Consider the following 9,973-nt stretch of genomic DNA (forward strand, 5'->3'; position numbering starts at 1 on the left):
AATGACCCTAAAATCCTATTAGCCTTTTTCTTAACCTTTGTCTTTTCCTTTATATATTCAATTATGTTGTAATTATGTCAAATAAAACAATATGTCTCACAGCAAATGACTATCACACTTCTGCTGATGCAGTGAACAGGATTTGTCTGAATTGTTATCAATAGATTCCCCAACTTTCTGAAAACCGTCCCTGTAATGATGTATGAATAAACAACAATGAAGCCCTTTCAATCTGATATTCCTATCAGGGTGGGATTCTATTTGAAATTGAGATCAAATGGGAAGATTTGACATGAATCCTCCAATAGAGCAATACTGACAGGTTGAATTGAGCATCCCAAATGGCACCCTATTCCCTATATTGTGCACTACCTTTGACCAGGGTAGAGCACTATACAGGGAATAGGGTGCATTTGGGATGTAACCACAGATAAGACAGTTTGAGATATGCACAAATGTCCCAATAAGACAACCCTGTTGTCTTATGACAACCCAGTGAGTTATGAGAATCAATCACTTGATAACAGTGCCACTGATGACAATTTGGAAACTTCCTGTCAGTGCCAGACAGACGTATTAATTGTAGTAGCAGGTCTTGCTGAACTCATTGTCAACAGCGAGAGAGAGAGAGAGAGAGAGAGAGAGAGAGAGAGAGAGAGAGAGAGAGAGAGAGAGAGAGACAGAGAGAGAGAGAGAGAGAGAGAGAGAGAGAGAGAGAGAGAGAGAGAGAGAGAGAGAGAGAGAGAGAAATGAACAGCACAAAAACAAACCAAATTAAACTGGAAAGGGGAACTGATAAGGCTTTGAAATGTTTTAGAAAGGATTTTGCCTCAAAATTATTCAGAGCAGACAATCTTTAATTTCAGTCAGAGGTAGTCTTGACTGAATTCTATCTTAAAATGAAGGTTAAAGAAGACCCAAGTGTGCCCCGTCCTAAATAGCAATACAACTATATAAAGTTGGGGTCAAGTTGGGGTAAGTAAGCATTTCACTGTAAGGTCTACTACACCTGTTGTATTCAGAGCATGTGACAAATAACATTTAATTTTATCTGATGACACCTGACATTGTGATGTGACCACTGTGCTAAAATATAAATACATAAATATCCTGTAGAAAAATAGATTGTATTTACAACCACTGGAAAATCATTCTGCACTGTGTGAATCTCTTGTGTTTCCACAAGTTTCTTATGTTTTTAAGTTTTGAGCTTTGGCTGCCTACTTCATTTCCTACATGCCTTTTGAGAGCCCTCATCCTAGAATCTTCACTATGAATCCCCCGGGGACTCTTACAACAGTTCAAATAAAAATGGATGTACTTTGTTTCAGACTACTTGATCGTTTTTAGACTTCTATGTCCTTAGAGGATTTAAGCATAACTTCATGCACACCCACCCCTTCATAATGTATAACTAAAAAAGAATGACTGCCTCTGTAGCCAAAATGTCAAGGTTTGTCCAAATCATTTTGCTTTTTGAAAAACTGTCAAACATCAACCAATGTGTTATAGATTAGGCAATTAGTAAAAAAAAAATCTGTTTGTTCTCAGTACAGCTGAATTGATTATAAACTAGTAAGGAACTCTACATGTTTGTTTACTCTCCTTACCCACAATGATAATCTTGGTATCTGACATACATTAACTGTAGAGGTATTTTATTCCTATCCATATGCAATATTGTAAATACCATTCTTAAGTCACCACAAATGCATAAACCTAAATCTCTTTCCTGTCATTTGCTAGGTTTCCGTCCAATTGGCTACAGACTTTCATGCGAATATTCAAACTTCTGCATGAAAAATTATGCATATATTCCCACCAGTGTGTTTCCATCAAATTGACTTGTTACAGATTAAGATGTAGTGCACATAAAATAACTTTGCGGTTAAATTTCCATGTACCAAATAATAAAAAACAATTGGGTTTTCATTGCATTTTCAACTCTATTGATGGTTTTGTCACAAAATTGGTTGCGTTATATAAAGAATGTGCCCACTCTGGTCTAGGCACGTGTGCTCTAGCAAACAGCTCGCTGATAATTTGCGGGTATAGCCTATACCGTATGATTTTACTTGTCAAACGGCAGCCAAGCATCGATCATCATGCCATCAGAATAAGACCCTTGATATATATTGGAAAGGAGCATCAAGATCATCAAGTTCATCGTAACTTATTTCATCTGTAGCCTAATAAACTGCATGCTTTCTCGAGTCATAGTGGGAGGACCACACAATATCATTGCGTGACTCCAAATTTACTTCGATATGATGGTTATTATATAAATATTTGCGCATAATGGCGTTTCCACCGCCATTTCTCGCATAATTCATTTTACCGACACAAAAAGATCCAACCTTGCCTAGTGTATTTTGTTTTGTTGACATTTGTAAGATTGACCGACAAATTTGTTGTTTCCATCAGGCCTGTCGTGATTTTTTTTTATCCATCATGTCCTTTTGTCACGCCCTGGCCTTAGAGAGCTGTTTTATTTCTCTATTTGGTTAGGTCAGGGTGTGATTTGGGGTGGGCATTCTATGTTGTGCATTTCTATGTTGGCCTATGTGCAAACTGGCCAGGCCCCAGAACAACAACAATCAATGGCTACTTTGTGTCCTTACCCTGTTAGGACACACGGATGTCCCGATCACCTTAAAGACTTTGAATCAGAGCTTACAAATCAAATCAATCAAATCAAATTGTTTTAGCCACATGCGCCGAATACAACAGGTGTAAACCTTACAGTGAAATGCTTACTTACGAGTCCCTAATCAACAATGCAGTTTCAAAAAATACAGATAAGAATAAGAGATAAAAGTAACAAGTAATTTAAGTGCAGCAGTGAATTAACAATAGCAAAACTATGTACAGGGGGGTACCGATCAGAGTCAATGTGCGGGGCACTGGTTATTTGGGGTAGTGTGAACATGTAAGTAGAGTTATTAAAGTGACTATGCATAGATGACAACAGAAAGTAGCAGCGGTGTAAAGAGGGTGTGTGGGGGGGGGGGCACTGAAAATAGTCTGGGAAGCCATTTGACTAGATGTCCAGGAGTCTTATGGCTTGGGGGTTGAAGTTGTTTAGAAGCCTCTTGGATCTAGACTTAGTGCTCCGGTACCGTTTGCCGTGCAGTAGCAGAGGGAACGGTCTATGACTAGGGTGGCTGGAGTCTTAGACAATTTGTAGGGCCTTCCTCTGACACCGCCTGGTGTTGAGGTCCTGGATGGCAGGAAGTTTGGCCGCAGTGACGTACTGGGCCATACGCACTACCTCTGTAGTTCCTTGCGGTCGGAGGCCGAGCAGTTGCCATACCAGACAGTGATGCAACCAACTAGAACCTTTTGAGGATCTGAGGACCCATGCCAAATATTTTCAGTCTCCTGAGGGGGAAAGGGCATTGTCATTCCCTCTTCATGACCGTCTTGGTGTGCTTGGACCATGTTAGTTTGTTGGTGATGTGGACACCAAGGAACTTGAAGCTCTCAACCTGCTCCACTGCAGCCCCGTTGATGAGAATGGGGGCGTGCTCGGTCCTCTTTTTCCTGTAGTCCACAATTATCTCCTTTGTCTTGATCACATTCATATATTTTCAATTTGAGGTCTTTCGCTGTGCTGAAAATCAAGTTTAGTTTGGTGGCAAGGGCAGTGTTCTGTTTTTTTGGGGAGCAGTTTTCAGTTGTGTACATTGCATATGTCTTAGTAAAACGCCCTCGATGTTTGAAAATGTGAAGATTGAGAGAAGTGATGGATGTTGAGAGAATCGTTTGTAGATTTGTAAACAAAAGGAGCAAAACTAATTTAAAAGCAGAACAAATTATTTGGAAACTAATTTAAAAATAGTTTTTCATTTGAATTTTTGAAACAACCAACCCTATTGAATCTATTTCGCTCTTGCCTGCAGTTACTACCTTTGGTTAGATGACATGGATATTTGCTTTCACTGCCAGTTTTTTTTCGATTGCGAGTTTTGGTGGTTTATTTTGTCCTATTCAGTTGTGTAATTTTATGATTTCATGTCTATAGACTGTTTAGTGAGGAGCTAAACCGGAAATTGCTTCTGCTACATTTTTCAAGTACCATCCCTAAGATGACTAATACAAGAAATGATTGACAGTCATTTTCAGCGATCTATATAACCGGTCTAGTTTCCTGATCATATTGGAGCTCCCTGCTATGTGTTGCTCTGGATGTCTTAGTCTAACGTCTGTAACTAGATGCTTAAAAACCTGTAGAATGAGAGTAGTTACTCAATATTTTTCTGTTGTTCAAGGCTCAAACTCCTATGGGTCCATTCGGCAAAACCACTCCCACCATCACTGACCGAAGTTGCAGCCATTGTGTCCTTTCCAAATAGCCTATATTTTTTGGTATTTAATTACTTGTAAACTTCATACTTTTTAGTAGTTCCAATAAGCCTCCAGTGTTGTTGTTTGCTTGAACAGTCACTGAGGCTATATTTAACTTTAAACGATAGTTATTTCAGATGCATCAGGTTTAGATACTTTGCTAACTAGCATTGATAGCTTAGCACAAAATATACAGGCTGAGAGACTAGGATTCCTGTATATTTTTCCTGTAAATGTCGTTCTTCTAACAGGCTTAATGTTACATCGGAATTTCTGAACCAAGAGGCGCAACATCACAAGACTTTCTTGAACGCTTTCGAAACAAACCAAGCAGACCAGGGCGGGGTTTGACAAGTGAAAAATTCTTGCATTGGTTGTTAATTTTGTCAATCTAAAGGCACAACCCTAATTTGAGCCAATAATAGGTCGTTGAACATGTTACTCCACAACCTTGTGAAAATGACATATTTTCATTTTAGTCAAAAACAACTGTATCGAAGGAGTGCCTTTTGATTTGACAGCCTGCGATTTGAGATTCTTGGATCCAACGGCCGTGTCTTTGTGAGACGCAGAGTAGGTGAACGGATGATTTCTGCATGTGTGATATCCACCGTGAAGCATGGAGGAGGAGGTGTGATGGTGTGAGGGTGCGTTGCTTTATTTAGAATTCAAGGCACACTTAACCAGCATGGCTACCACAGCATTCTGCAGTGATAGGCCAGCCCTTCTGGTTTGTGTTTAGTGTTAGTGTCATTTGTTTTTCATCAGGACAATGACCTAACCCACCTCCAGGCTGTGTAAGGGCTATTTGACCAGGATGAGTGATGGAGTGATGCACCAGATGACCTGGCCTCAACCCAATTAAGATGGTTTGAGATTAATTGGACCACAGAGTGAAGGAGAAGCAGCCAACAATTGCTCAGCATGTGTAGGAACTCTTTCAAGACTGTTGGAAAAGCAGTCCAGGTGAAGCCGGCTCATGCCAAGAGTGTGCAAAGCTGTTATCACGGCAAATGGTGGCTACTTTGAAGAATCTCAAATATAAAATATATTTGGATTTGTTTAACACTTGTTTGGTTACTACATGACTCCATATGTGTTTCATAGTTTTGATGTCTTCACTATTCTACAATGTAGAAAATAGTAAAAATAAAGAAAAACCCTTGAAGGTGTGGGCACATCCAAACTTCTGAATGGTACTGTATAGCTTACACCAAAGGGTAAAAGCTATATATTTTGAGCAAAATAGTGCATCTCAGCATCTGTGGTCTAAGATTTATGCTTAATGATGTGGACTGCAAATTACATCATGATGGGAGTAGGCCTGGGCTCACAGAAATAAGAATGAATAGAATGGGCTTGGAACTCTAACCCTGGAAATTGACTGGTAACTTCATGGGTACACTCCCAGTGGCTGCCTGGTATTGTGACGCAATAATTTCAATGTTTTTTTGGAATTTCTATACATTCTTATTTCTAAGCCAGTTTAATATTCAGTAGCATTCAAGCTTTGGCAAACTCAGATGAAGTACGATGTTTTACCGGCTCATTTTGGAGAACTAATTAGGCGTGTAGCATGGACGGCGACGACGCCCGAAAAGTAAGTCCATTTCTATCGCTACAGGCCTACCTTGAAATGATTGACTGTAGACAGTTTTTGTATTGATTACACTGAAAAATGTATGGAGACGGGTGCATGTCTGAGGTTATGTGTAAATCCCCTGTCGCCAGCATGGAGTCTATAAAATGGATCGATTTGGCTTAGATCATTGTGTGTTAGGAATTGCCATCTAATCAGACCCGTATGCCCGAGACCGCTCACGCACACCAGGCGTCAGGAAACATTTACTAAGGGGGCAGTCGAAATCGATGAGGGGGCACATTTTTGGGGGGTTCTTGCATTGGAATTATATTGAATTCTGCGTATATCACAAACATAAAGTTTAAATGCTGAGACTCAGAGATCATTGAGTGCATTTGAAGTAAGGTAGGTTGGTGCAAAAGCTGTTGTATTTCCGCTGCGTATCAGCACCATGGACAGTGCCCTACACACTAAAGCAAGGCCGTTTGGTAATGAATATAGGCTACAAGATAGATAGGGTAATTCACTTATTACAAACAGCCTATGTGAATGCAGCAGTACAAAATAATACAAACTAAATACTGAAAGTAGCCTAGTAGACTAGTTATTCATGCATGCAAACAAAAATAGGCTACTGAATAGCAGTTTGGCTTGGAATAGCCTACTGACACAACTGTGAATGCAACGATTGAACGTGAACAGCGGTACCAAGTAGTATGACTAGTAAACAAAATGTAAGATTGATAAAGATATGACACAATCTACAATATATTAAGGCTAGTTACATTAACAGTAAACAAATGCAGCAAACAAAACGCAAATAACCAAAACATAGTATACAGCCTGCTACAGTGAGATGCAGCCATGCACAGCTGTCTTGCCAAAACAACAGGCCCGCTTCAAACATGGAAAGTCGTGCTGCTCAGGGGTTCAGCAACACGTTGTGATATGATACAATACACTTCTGTGGATCAAATTAGACCCACATAATCAATTAAGCAATGCCAGCCTACCATAAATACGTTTCCAATATGTACTATTCCATTTACAACCACGAAACCAATAGGCTACAAAGAAAACCACAATAGAATGTATCTACTGTATTTCTATGATTAAACATACCAATATGTACAGTGCTTTCAGAAAGTATTCACACCCCTTGTCCTTTTCCACATTGTGTTGTGTTACAGCCTGAATATAACATTTATTAAATTAAGTTTTTGTGCCACTGATCTTCACATAATAACCCATAATGTAAAAGTGGAATTAAGTTTTTTAGACATTTTTACAAATTAATAAAATATTAAGAGCTGAAATATCTTGAGTCAAAAAGTATTCAACCCCTTTGTTATGGCAAGCATTGGCTGACTGGGACAAAAATTCAGCCCTGGCAATTTAGCAACACATCATACCCTAGTGGTAATCACTATTACATATTATGGAATTGGCATTACATTTGTGTGTCTCTTTCTGTTTTCTTCCTACCGCCACTGCACCTCAATGCCTATACTGACCCAGCAACATCTTAGTTGTGAATGAATAAACAAATGTATTAGATAAAGAAGAAGAAATAGTGAATAAATGCCTAATAGGTTACCATTGGCTCCTAATACCTTATATTTATTTGGCTAATTAGTGCCTGGCTATCATCAAATCAAAATATATTGGTCACATTCCCAGAATACAGGACGTAAATGTTGCAGCGAAATGCTTACTCACAGGCTCTCCTCAACAATGCAACACACACACACACATATACACAGACATAAATACAACCAAGTAATAGAAACATATTTTAAACAGGAGGGAGGGTAGCAGGAATATTTACACAATATACTATGAATATACTATGAGTATACTATGAGTATACTATGAATATACTATGAATACTACAGAATATGCTGGGATGGAAAGGTAAAGAAAGAAGATACCTAGTCAGTTGCACAACTGAAAACATTCAACTGAAATGTGTCTCCTGCATTTAACTCAACCCCTCTGAATCAGAGAGGTGCAGTGGGGTGTTCGTGGTAAGGATGACTGGCTACTATTTGGAACTTTGTGAGGTGATGCCGAGAAACGCTGAGGCATCACCCAAGTGGGTGCTACCCAGAGTGGAAGACAAATCCAGTGGCTATAAGACTCAGGCTGGTTCCCAGACTTACCCTCTACAAGATCATTAGCAAACTCCATCACCATCATCTACCATTCTCTCACCAGCTCTCTCCGCTCAAGCCATGAACGGACCCTCCATCTTTGGAGGATGCACCTTTCAAAGACTTGGCCTCTATTGGTTGACCTGTCCTGATATATTGCTTGTTTGTTTTTTGCTGTTGAAGCACTTTGAGAATCTATGAAAAGCGCTACAGAAATGCCATATATTATTATTATTATTATTATTAATACTATTACTACTATTATTACTATAATTATAATTATTACTGTTGTTATTATTACTATTTGTATGATTATTATTACTGTTATTATGAGTATTGCTGTTATTACTATTGTTATTATTCCTACTATTATTATTATTACTATTATTACTACTATTATTATTATTATTACTATTAATTCTGCATTGGCCGCAGAAGTCAGAGCATTCATGCTTCATTCGCTTCTCGGATGTCAGGGATCCCGCCGGAACTTTCATTACGCACACCTGTCCCCTATTCCCACTGATTAGGACTTGTATAAGTGTGCCCTTTAGTTTACATTGGACTTTTGATTATTATTACAATGTCCGTTGGTGCGCGTGAGTACCTGTGCTGTGTGTTTTGGGCTTTCGTGTCCTTGTGGATTGCGCAGATGATTACGGGTCTCGTCCCGTGTGTTAATCATATGATGTAGGGTAATACAAATGATAAAAAATGACCATGAGTTTGCTTATAAAAACATTTTATTTGTATTTTTTCAAATTATACTTTTGATTGAATAAATAACAGCTTTAAGAATACATTTTAAACATATTTACATGTTCATATTCACAAGAGGACCCAAATTACATTTAGCTACAATTGATAAAACGCTGAATAGTTACATTTCATTTAAGTAATATTTCATTTTTAAGTAAAACTTCTTCAGTGCTCTTCCATATCACTCCTCATCCTCAGTAATGCTGTTCACAGCCAAGTCATTCCAGAACTGCCTTCGATTTGCAGGCATCAGAGAACACATCTTGGTGATTATGATCATCTTCTTGGACTCTTCTATCCCTCTATCCTGTGTACGTAGTGTCGAGAGTGTCTCTAGAGTGACTTTCTTCATGAGGAAGTCAAGCTCTGTGAAGTCCTTTTCTTCATGGGAGACTTTGTAGAAGAGGCTCCTGGATCCACGCCATAATTGGATCTCAGCCATCTCTGCCAGCTTTGGTGCTGCTGCCTACTTCAGCTTGACGATGGAATGGCCAGCTTTCCATGCCAGGATGTTTTCCTTTTTTATTCCGGCCACCTCCACCTTGCCTGCATTGGAAGTAGCGACCACATGGAGGAAGTCCCCGAAGTCATACACCACACCTCCAGGTCGAGCTTTCATTTCCTGTTCCACGCCACGGTGGAAACTGTCTGCACTCATGAAGGTGTGTCCTTGCTCGAAGAACTTGAGGGTGATGTCCTCCATCAAAGTTGAGTCAGCATTGACAACGCTCACCAGTGATTTTAGGAGGCACCAGTTTTTGGTTTGAGAAGTGCAGTTATCCACCCAATACACTGCATGCTTGACATCTCTCTCACTCTCCAGTGCTGTTACGTAAGAGGAAGTAATCTCCTCTGCCTTCCGAACAGCTGTTCCTTCATGCCATACCACTGAGATAGTTTACTTCTTCTTTTGAGACTTCTTTCCAATGGTGGCGAATGTCTCGTGATAGGCAACGATTCTTCTTGTGAACAATGCTGTTTTCACACCTGGCATGCGAGGGAGCATGATGACTTTTTGCATATCAACGCTCTTCACAGACCAGTCCTCAGGCCAATCTTTCTGTGCATCAGCCTGGTAATGGCTTCTGCTCTGCCCTGCAGACTTCTTATATTCCTCATATTTTCTACATTG

Source organism: Oncorhynchus mykiss, chromosome 2 (genome assembly GCF_057628025.1).
Source record: "Oncorhynchus mykiss isolate SJ-2025 chromosome 2, ASM5762802v1, whole genome shotgun sequence".
In the NCBI taxonomy this organism is placed as follows: domain Eukaryota; kingdom Metazoa; phylum Chordata; class Actinopteri; order Salmoniformes; family Salmonidae; genus Oncorhynchus; species Oncorhynchus mykiss.